The sequence below is a fragment of the Theropithecus gelada genome, chromosome X, assembly GCF_003255815.1.
Source record: "Theropithecus gelada isolate Dixy chromosome X, Tgel_1.0, whole genome shotgun sequence".
Lineage (NCBI taxonomy): Eukaryota > Metazoa > Chordata > Mammalia > Primates > Cercopithecidae > Theropithecus > Theropithecus gelada.
In genome coordinates, this window is record NC_037689.1 from 27,992,085 (window position 1) to 28,003,921 (window position 11,837).

The 11,837-nt window shown below is 39.6% G+C and overlaps 1 pseudogene across 1 annotated transcript; it reads right to left on the minus strand.

Moving 5' to 3' along the window:
• Positions 1-5,847: 5,847 nt before the first annotated feature.
• LOC112615009 lies at positions 5,848-6,574 on the minus strand (annotated as a pseudogene). The gene has a single exon (XR_003117247.1). The product of XR_003117247.1 is annotated as a 40S ribosomal protein S5 pseudogene (transcript).
• Positions 6,575-11,837: the final 5,263 nt, after the last annotated feature.

Consider the following 11,837-nt stretch of genomic DNA (forward strand, 5'->3'; position numbering starts at 1 on the left):
CAACTAAAACAATTCAACAACAACAAATAAACAAATTGCTCCATGAAAAATTGGGCAAAAAGGCATGAGTAGACATTTTTTAAAAGAAGACATACAAAAGCCAATGAGTCTATCAGAAATCTTCATCATCTCAAATCATCAGAGACCACAATCATCACCATTGTGGTCCAAGTCAACACCACAATGAGGTATCATCTTTTGCCAGCCAGAGTGGCTATAATTAAAAACTCAGAAAACAGCAGATGTTAGCGAGGATGTGAAGAAAAGGGAATGCTTATACACTGTTGGTGGGAATGTAAATTAGTAGAATCTCAATGGAAAACTGTGGAGATTTCTCAAAGAACTAAAAATAGAACTACCATTGATTTAACAATGCCACTACTGGGTATCTACCCAAAGGAAAAGAAATTGTTGTATAAAAAAGATATCTGCACTTGTACATTTATTGCAGCACAAATCATAATAGGAAAGATATAAGATCAACCCAGGTTCCCATCAATGGTGGACTGGATAAAGAAAATGTGGTATAATACAGTATGCAATATTACGCAGCCATAAAAAGAAGAAAATCACGTCTTTTGCAGCAACATGGATGGAACTGGAGGCCATTATCTAAAGTAAAGTAACTCAGAAAAGAAAATTAAATGCTGCATATTCTCAATCACAAGTGGAACCTAAATAACGTACACATGGACAAAGAGTGGAATAATAGAAATTAGAGGCTTATGAAGGGATTGAGGGATGAGAAATTTCTTAATGGGTATAAAGTACACTATGCAGTTGATGACTACACTAAAAGCCAGGCTTCTTTACTGTGCAAGATATCTATGTAATAGAATTGCACATGTAACCCCTAACTACATACTTTAAAAAAAAGAATAACTATCTTTATAAAAAGGGAAATCTAAGAAGCTTCCACAATCCATATTGTAACTCCAGTAAAGTTATAACTGTGAGGTCCTGCATTGTGTGTCCCAATACAAAATCTGTAAGAAAAAAATTAAGTAAAATGAAGTTGTCAGAGCACAGAATTCTGCATGTGGGAAAGCTACTAGGTTTCAAATCTGGGAGTGTACACCCACCAGCATTGATTCTCATGAGATTTACAGCTTTCCTCATGCCAAGAAGTCATTGGCGCTTGCAATCATACAAATGAGGAGAATGAAAGGATTGTGGAAATACTGACAGCCTTATAGCAGTCCACTAAATATAGAGCTCTGCAGAGGCAAAAGAGAGATAACTCATGTGTTAGAGTAAATCCAACTAAACTTTCTTTGAACAGATCACAGCATCCATGGGAAACAACAAGGTTGAAAAACATGCAGCTTTTCTGCTGTAGGGAAAAATTTGGCCTCAGATGAGCATTTATGTTGTAAAAAGCGGGGAAAAGTTATACATATATTGAAGAATAGATAGTTTTGTAATACCACACTCCAGCTAGAATAGTGCTGTTCAGTGAAAGTTCGTATTTCCCATAACACAGCTGTGAAGCCGGAAAAGCCAATATCTCAGTGAGATGCTTCTAAAAAAAAAAAAAAAAAAAATTTTTGAAAAGGCTAAAGAAACTATCCTAAGATGGTATGTTTTTATGCAATATTTTATTTTTGAAGGATTAGCTAACCTACCTCTTTTTCTTACCGATTTTTCAGATAGAAACATTGGCTTTAGGGGAACAGCCATGTAACAGATTCAAGGGAGCACCTATCTTGTTGGCTTTAATTTCTAGAAGATCAAACCCATCCATGACAATATGCTGTGTATTTCTGAGGAAGGAATTTCCTCATGGAACTAAAAGTGTACAGCAGGAAATGGATAGAAAGTCAGAGAACATTCAATGTTGCAAAAGGACTTGGTCCTGCTCTCTGATTCTGGGGAAAAAACCAAAACAAACAAATGAAAAAACAACCTAGGGAGATGACATGGCCCTAGAGAGGTTTGGCTGCATGGTGTGCCCAGGTGAAGAGGGCCATTGGTGGCCTCTCATTTCCTGACATTCAACACAAATCAGAACTGGAAACCACAGCAGGACAAAGCATATCTCATCTTACGTGGACCAAAGTCAAAGTCCAGATTCATTGCCACAGAAGCTGAAGACCAGAAAGTACCACTGCCTCTCTGTGGAACACTTCGCATTTTACAAGCACCCCAGGGGAAACTGTGTGCTGTGGTTGGTTTGCTAAATGAACTGGGATGATATTTTCTCTGTTTCACTTTAACTAGAAAATTAGAGTTTAAAAAGTATGGTTGTATTTCTTAGATGCCAGTGTTTAAAGACTGAGCTTCACACTAATGACATTCGGAGATGGCTATGAAATAAGTGACCTAAGAAACCCTGGATGGAAGCTCATGCATAATTGTGTTTTACACTAATTTGCATGGAAATTTTGATTAATGCAACCAAAAAGGTGAGTCCACAATCTAGATTCAATATTAAGGTGATCACATCCAAAGGAGAGAGACAGTATTAAAGGGAAACAGATGGAATAAAAACTAAATTAACAAACAAGGAAGTTGATGGAAAGTTACTTTACTTGCCAGAGAAGACGGGGTCTATACTCTATACAAAAGGTCAACCTGAAGCAAAGCTGTGCTCCAAGGGAATTGTGTCTTAGGTAGTACACCCATTATTCTCTACTTGGTACTTTTTTCTCTTTTACTGGTAAAAAACGATTTCTCATTTAAGAGCATCCAAAAACCCACTTTCATCTATGAGCCATGCAGGATTCCAGCTCCAGAGCATCCAGGCTTGGCTGGTTTCCAGTCTGGGGCCTGCTTTTAATCTTTCGACACGTGTTCTTAGCATTCTAAACTCTTCTATGTCAACACCTATATAAACAGATTCAAGACAGCATCTTTCTTGTTGGTTTTAATTTCTAGACCAAACTCATTAAAGACAATAAGTTTGGTGTTTCTGAGGAGGGGATTTCCTCAGGGGACTAAAAGTGTGTGATAGAAACTCAATACAGGGGCAGAGGACATCCATGAAGACACTGTCAATTAATTTCTGTACCTCTTCTTAGGGTTCCAAACCTTTCTCAGCCTTGTGCCCCAAATACCCAAGAATAACTGGTTTAAAGCATGGATTCAATCTTTCCTGTAACACAGTTAATGGGTGATAACCATGACTGTGATTAATGTAAAGAAAATATTGATGACTTGCAAACAGACACCTCAAATGGTTTAAACTATGATTTCTTAACTCCAGTGACATTGGGTGTAGATGATTCTTGCGAAGAGAAGGCACAGTCCTATTTATCATAGAATATTTATCAGCTTCTCTAGCCTCTACCCACTAGATTCCAGTAGAATTCACCACCTTCCCAGGCTCAACCACCAAAAATGGTCTCTAACTCTGCTAAATGCCATCTTGAGAGCAAAATTGCTCCCATAGATAGCCATGGATTTATTTAATTTCAAAACTACTGACAGTAGGCAGGGTTGAAATCAGGGTTATGCTGAATAAATCCATGAGAAAAGATGGTCACTACAAAAAGAACACCAAGCAAAAACGAAAGTTACCAGCATAGATACACCTAAGGCCATTTTTTTCTATGAATTTTGGCAAGGTATGTTAACACTGCATTTTTGGGACCAGTAGCCAAGGGAACTTCTTAAGAAATGCAGATCTCAAATGAACCCTGCCAGTAACACATCTGATATGTTTGGGCTCTGTGTCCCCACCCAAATCTCACCTTGAATTGTCATAATCCCCACGTGTCAAAGGTGGGGCAAGGTGGACATAATTGAATTATGAGGGCAGTTCCCCCATGCTGTTTTCCTGATAGTGAGTGAGTTCTCAGGAGCTATGATGGTTTTACAAGCATCTGGCATTTCCCCTGCTGGTACATTCTCTCTTGCCTGCTGTGATGTAAGAGGAAACTTCTGCCTTCCGCCCTGACTGTGAGGCCTCCCCAGCCATGTGGAACTGCAAGTCCATTAAACCTCTTTCTTTTGTAAATTGCCCAGTCTCGGGTATGTCTTTATCAGCAATGTGAAAACAGACTAATACAACATCAATGGAGATGGACGTTACAATGATCTCCACTGCATTGAATAGACCTTCTATGAGGCTTAGGTATGTTTTCAAGTGAGTTAAAAACCCCTTATGAAAAATGTCACCATAATAAATGATGCCTTCATTTTGTTTAAAAGGTTAGTGAAAAATTTATTTATTTATCAAAGTTAGTTGCTTGGATAAATACATTTCTATTTGAAGACATTAAAAGAAACAACAACAAAACCTAGTTAGCATAGTTAACTTAGTAAGAGCTGGGGAAATCATATCTTTAAAAAGTTAATATTTGGGCCAGGCATGGTGGCTTATGCCTGTAATCCCAGCATTTTGGTAGGCCAAGGCGGACAGATCACTTGAGGTCAGGACTTCGAGACCAGCCTGGCCAACATGGCGAAACTCCATCTCTACTAAAAATACAAAAATTAGCCAGTTGCAGTGGCACACACCTGTAATCTCAGCCATTGGGGAGACTGAGGCAAGAGAATCGCTTGAACCTAGGAGGCAGAGGTTGTAGTGAGCCGAGATCATGCCACTGCACTCCAGCCTGAGCAATAGAGTGAGACTCTGTCTCAAAATTTTTAAAAAGTTAATATTTGGAGTTGGGAACAATGGATTCTGAAGGTAGATGGCATTGTGTCTTGAATGCAGTAGGTAGACATGTTTTTTTTAACTGTGGAGATGTTTTTTTTCCTTCCCACACTTTTAACATTCTTTGTATTCTGTACTGAAGATCAAGAACTAAACTTTCCACTTTTATGTTTCTCCCGTGGGGTACTTTTAAATTAAGTTGGTCTCTGGCTATTATATTTATTTCAATCTTTTGAGTTTGTTTTTCCCAACAATAAAGCCTGCAGTTTACTAATGTACTGTCAGATGATGTTGAATACGCAGGAGACAGAGCCATTATCTGTCTCAGTAAACAAATTTTTCTCAAACCAAAAGCTAGAGATTAGGTCAATAAGCTTTTATGGCAATTTGTTAGATTTTTCTTAGGAAATCATAAAGATTTTTTTTTCTAGCTCATTTTCAAATTATATGAAATGATGAGAATTAAAAATAAATAATTTTAGAACTAATATTTTATAAAATTAGGATCATAAAACCAAGATCCAAATAGATTTTTTAAAATGTATATACCCAGTGTCTTAGGTCAAGTTTTCTAGAAGAGCCTGGAGAAAGGTTCTTGTGCATTAGATTTTTTTTAGTAATAATAATAATATTTATAAAGCCTTTTTATGTGCTAGACATAATGCTAAACACCTCATGTGAATTATTTCATTTAATTTTCAAAATAATCATATGAAGCAGGTTTTATTATATTTTTTTCAGATTTAGGGGCTACATCTGCTTGTTTGTTATATGAGTATATTGCATACTGGTGGGGATTCAGCTTCTAGCACACCCATTACCCAAATAGTGAACACTGTACCCAATAGGTAATTCTGCAAACCTCACGCCCCTCCCTCTTCCATTTTGGAGTCTCCAGTGTTTATTATCTCCATTTTTATGTCCATATGTGACCACTGTTTAGCTCTCACTTATAAGCGAGAACATACAGTATTTGGTTTTCTGTTTCTGAGTTAATGGACTTAGGACGATAGCTTCCAGCTTCGTCTATATTGCAATTAAAGACTTTATTTTATTTTATTTTTTTATGGCTGTGTAGTTCTTTCTTTCTTTCTCTTTCTTTCTTCTTTCTCTCTCTTTCTTTCTTTCTCTTTCTTTCTTCTTTCTCTCTTTCTTTCCTTCCTTCCTTCCTTCCTTCCTTCCTCTTTTCCTCCCTTCCTCCCTTCCTCCCTTCCTCCCTTCCTCCCTTCCTCTCTTTCTTTCTTTCTTTCTTTCTTTCTTTCTTTCTTTCTTTCTTTCTTTCTTTCTTTTTCTTTCTTTCTTCTTTTCTGGTTGCCCCAAAGGGCAGACAGGTTTATTGGGCAGCAGCCGGGAAAATGGGTGCTTACACTTGGCCACACGCTGCAGCTCTTCCTTCTTCTTGATGGCATAGGAGTTGGAGGAGCCCTAGGCGGCATTGATGAGCTCATCTGCCAGGCACTCAGCGATGGTCTTGATGTTCCAGAAGGGAGCCTCATGAGCTCCTTTGCACAGCAGCCAGATGGCCTGATTCACATGGTGCAGTGGGGACTCGTCCACAACCTGTTGTCTCACAGTCCCGGCTCGTCCAATGCGTGTGGAGCCCTCCCAGAGACCACTGTTGGTGATGGCATTCACCAGGACTTACAGAGGGTTCTCGCCTGTGAGCAGGTATATGATCTCAAAGGCATACTTGACGATGCACACAGTCATGAGCTTCTTGCAGTTGTTGCGGCCATGCATCATCATGGAGTTAGTGAGGGGCTCCACAATGGGGCACTGAGTTTTGCGGAAGCGTTTGGCAGCATACTACCCTGCACTGTGAGGCAGGTACTTGGCATACTTCTCCGTCACTGCAATGTAATCCTGCAGGGAAATGTCATTGATCTGCATATCATCGGTGCTCCACTTCCCAAAGAGCTTGATGTCAAGGGTCTCTGCCACCGCTGGTGCTGCTGTCTCCCACTCGGTCATCCTGAGAGCACAACCTGAGAGTCTCTGTCGCTTGGCGTGGACCACGTGCCGCCCTGGCACAGAAAGGCAGAGCGGCTGTGTAGTTTTCTATTACGTATATGCACGACATTTTCTTTACCCAGTAAATCATCAATGAACATGATTTTCTGAAGGAGACCTCTCAGGAGAAGGGCAGGACAGCAGGCTAGGAAAAGGAGAGCAGAGAGCTAGACTGGATATGGTCCCACCTGGAACTGTATTTCAACTTGCACTTCAAATTTAGTCCCATCTTGAGGCAAAATAGCTGATCTATGTTCTCCAGGGGATGCAAAATTGCTGCATCAAGATGATGTCCATGAAGGATTTTAATGGTGATGAAAAGTGGTTATGATGTGTGTTAAGTGAATCAGAGACTAGACAGGAATATACCACCCACACAGTCTTAACCATGCACTAAAGTCTACTGAACCAAGACTAAAGAGAGTTATACAAAAGTATTATTCGTGGTTATCTCTGGAAGATGCAAGATCTCTGGAAGATGAAAGGTGGTCACTTTCTTTAATTTTTAAAATAAATTTCCAAAGTTTTTACAGTGAACATAGTGTAGTGAACAAGAACACGTTCACTACACTGGAACAAGAACACCTAATATGTGTTCAAAATCTTGTTTAGCAACCCACTTAAGGTATGACTGAACAATTTACTTTCCATCCTTTAAAAGGGGATTGATAAATTATGATCCATGACCAAATGCAGCTGACCATCTGTTTTATAAATAAAGTTTTATTGGAACTCTTCATCTATGACTGCTTTTGTACAATAGCAGAACAGAATTGTTTCCACTCTGATAGGTTTAAAACAGAGCATGTGGGAGAAGAAATCACTCAGCCCTTACAATACTATTGTCACTTCCACAACTCACTTTATTTTCCATCAGAAGCACAACTAGTCCTTGCAGGTTCTTATTACAAAGAAAGAAAATGAGAGTCAGTAATTAAAGTGAATTGCCTAAGTCCCCATAACTATCTCAAAGCATGTGGAACCAGGCATATGTGTGATTCTCAATACACAACCTTTACAATCAATTCGTTGCTTCCAAGAAATCAGTAATTATCTATTTTCAGGTATATCCCAGGTTTCCAGAGTGGAACCAGGGAGTAGAAAAGGTTGCATATAAAGGTTCATTAGGTTTTAGTAGTAGTATATTTTTCATACAGGGCTAGTTTGCTCAAGTACTTTTGATCATTTGTGAACAATGCAGTTAAGATAAATCCTACCAGGGGATTATGTAAATTTAATGTTTGAATGCATTTCTTTTGCATATTGGAAGCTCATATAACTTTTTGTGTACCATATTCGTGCAGGAATTCTTTTACTAGAAGCAAGAATGTAAAGCTTACCAGAATTCATTATTTTCATTCTTCAAGATGAGAAATATTGTGCTTTTAGATTCTATTACATATTTCTGTGCTTTGGAGCAAAGACAATCTGTAACAGACATTTTATTCCACCTGTTTTTACTATATTTACTGTAGTCTTATAGATGTAGGCTAGAGAAAAAAGTTAAAGTAGTTGAATAAAATATATTTTCTATGTATTTTTTTGAGGGGAATCCTTAAGAATGAAATGTAAGTAGTTTTGTAAGTATATGAAAGGCAACCTCTCAGTGCTGTTTCTCTGTGTTCTTTCAAACAGGTATTATCTTCTCAAATACCTGAGCATGAATGATGGAACTCAGGAATGGTAAGTATGATGGCTTAGGCTGCACCAGAAGAAGGACAGAGCAGAGTTGTGATCCGTTCTGAAATGCATGGCAGGTGATATTTAGAAACAGGCTGTCTGGGGCCAGGTACAGTGACTCACACCTGTAATTATAGCATTTGGGAGGCAACAGGCTGGGTGCCCAGGCTAGTCTTGAACTCCAGGGCTCAAGCAATCTTTTGTAACAAGACCTCGTGTCTACAAAAAAAAAAAAAATTAGAAAAAAACCCAGCCAGACATGGTGGTCTACACCTTCAGTCCTAGCTACTCAGGAAGTTGGGGCAGGAGGATCCCTTGAGCCAGGGAGTTTGAGGCTGCAGTGAGCTGTCATTAGACCACTGCACTCCAGCTTGGGTGACAGAGAGAGACCCTGTCTTTAGAAAAAAAACTGTTTTAAAATTAAGAAATAGAAATAAGCTATTTGCAAATAGTTAATGAGTTTCTTCCATATGTAAAGTGTGCTGCTAAGAAATGTGTAAATAAGACACAGTCTCCGTATTATGAGCTGAATATTTTTTGTAGAATAAATACATGTTTTAAGCAAATACTTATAGTACAGGGAACAGACAATATAGTCAATGCATTCAGCAATAAATCATTAATTATTTCCTATTTACCAGATGTTTTACTGGCCCCATGGCTGCCTCTAGGGTAGGGTGCCTGTGACTCCTAAAGCCCCAGAGGAAGTGTTACAGTGGCCTTTTAGCTTTGTCATCTGCAGACGGCTTAAGTGTTAACAGTTCAGTGGAGGGTCAGTGTGATGGCCTTTTGTACTGACATTCATGGCACTCAAGTTCTTGTCCAGCATCCAGGAGGAGTGAGGTTGCCCTAACGAACTGAAGATGGGGATTTTATTGCCGGTGAAAGTGGCTCTCAGTAGGAAGGGGAGCCGAAAAGGGGATGGAGTGCGAAGGTAAGCTTCCCCTGGAGTCAAGCTCTCCCTCTGAAGTCAAGCTGCTTCTCTCCAATGTCCAACCGTAGTCTCCAACATCCAGCCGCTTCTCCTCTCTGCTGTCTGAGCCTGGGATTTTTATAGGCACAGGATGGGGAGGTGGGGTGGGCCAGGATAGGGAGGTGGGGTGGGTCATGGGTGGTTTTGGAGAAGGCAAAATTCGAGGGGGAAAAGAAGGAGGTAAGTTCTTGCTTTGGGCCATGGTTCCAGGCTTTTTGGTTTGAGGGTGGGGCCCTCACTGGGGACCTGCCCTTTTCTGCCCAGAATTTTCCTGCCTTCTATTTCTATCAACAGTATAGGAAGGAGCCATACTACTTGGACTGTGGTTCTCCAACAAGTTCTGCAGCAGGGATTAGGGTTAAGATAGACGAAAATGTTCAAGGTGAGAGAAAGGCTGTCTAGCCTGGGCTGAGCTAAATTATGCAGATTTAGTAGAGCTTTAATCTCCCAGGCTCCAGGCTTCATTCTTAAGGCTCTGAACCTGAGATGGAAGAAAGACTCTTCCCTCAACATGAGGTCATCATTCCCAAAAGAAGGCCTAGGACATTGTGATTGACTGAACCTAACACTCTAAGAAATAATGGCTATCAGTTTGCTCATTCTTGTAGTCTCGTTACCCTAAGTTGAAACAAAAGTGTCTCAACAAGGAAAATAAGAGGAACTTATTTTAGGAACGTAATGGTTCAACAGGACCATAAGGACAACACAACATGCATTTCATAGAAGCTTGGAGAAAAGTATTCTGTACTCTGACTACAGAAAATTAGTAAAGTCTGTTGGGATGAGAAGACTTCCGATCAGGTCTCCAAGATGAGGCATGAGCTCGGTAACTGATTGTGGGAAACAAGGTTTCCAGGAGAAGGTCACATTGAAGGTCACAGATCCAGGGCATTTTATATAGTTTATTCTCTAAGTCGTAAGATGTGTTGTTCATCTGAAACAGAATATATGATAGAAAGTCATGGAATCTAAGTCTAGTAGGATAACTGGATGACAGCTCTGCTAATGAGTGCGGAGGAAGCCTTGCTGGTCTTTATTTTTGGGAATCCTTAAGAATGAAATGCAGTTCTGTAAGAACATGAAAGGCGGTCTCTTAGTGCTGTTCCTTTGTGTTCTTTCAAACAGCTGTTATCCCCTTCAATGAGGTTAAAGAAAACAACACAAAAAAAGGGAAAATGTAACATAGTTCTTGAAAATGGCCTGTAGGCTGGGCATGGTGGCTCATGTCTGTAATCCCAGCATTTAGGGAGGCTGAGATTGGTGGATTGCTTGAGCCCAGGAATTTGAGACCAGCCTGGGCAACATAGTGCAACCCTGTCTCTTCAAAAAAAATTAGATGATTATGGGGGTGCAGGCCTGTAGTCCCAGGTACTTGAGAGGCTGAGGTGGGAGTATCATCTGATCCTGGGAGGTCAAAGCTGCAGTGAGCCATGATGGTGACACTGCACTTCACTCTGGGCAACACAGAGACACTCTCTCTTAAAAAAAAAAAAAAAAAAAAAAGGCCTGTAAATAAAATTCGCATTATAAAATTGAGTATTTTGGAGCTCACCCATAACTGGATTTAGTAAGGAAAATGAATATCAGTAGTGGTTTTACAATTTTTGGTGCCACGGACCCTGTTAATGTATTTCATGGCTAGTTTAATGCTCCTTCAAGAGAAAACCCCACATACACACAGGAGACACATCATAGGGACTCTAATTACATTACGGACCCAGGTTAAAAATCTAATTTTATTTTTTAAGATAAGAAAACTAATTTCTGCTGGAGTGGTTCCTTCTGGGACATGCCCCATTTGCCATAGAGAAATGGGAAAGAGTTGAAGAGGAAGCAAAAATGTAATATGTCTTTCTTAATGGTGGGTCTCAGCAGAGTAGGCTACCCAGAAATGATTGTATTCTATGCAGAGTGAGGCCAGCGTATGCCAGTGTCCTCTGTGGAACTCATATGTGAAATCCTGTGCTGCAAGTTTTCATGTGTGTCATCTCCTTTCAATCCCAGCACACTATCTAATATAGTTTCCACCACACTCACTCTAAGGATGAAGATACCACACTTGAGTAACTTCCCTGAAGATCACAGAGCTAGTTGATGGTGGAGATAGGATTCAAACTTTACTATCTACAAGCAGGACTTTTTTAACTGGACTGCTTTAACTCATCTTCTCCTCTTCTGATACTGTAAGAAAGGAGTGACAAAACTGTAGATATAAGCCCACTTAAAGGAGCCCCAAAATTAGTGTTGCTCAGACAAACAGACAGGGTAAACTCAAGTTCTGATGGCTGCAAGTACCAAGTGTTCCTTATAAATAAAGGAAATATGTCTTGTTTAACTAGCTTGGGAGACTTTTTCAATGTAGCCATGAAATACAAAGCAAAAGGTTGAATTTACAGGTATATTTACAGATATGTAAATTTACAGATATTACAGATATCTGAGTTGCCTAACACAGAATATAAGAGAATGATGTACATCAGATGATTATCCAACAAGAAAAGTGTCTTCCTATGCTTGCATTAGGAATTGTGCACTAAAATAATGCATAGAATAGTCATCAGTTTCTGATGG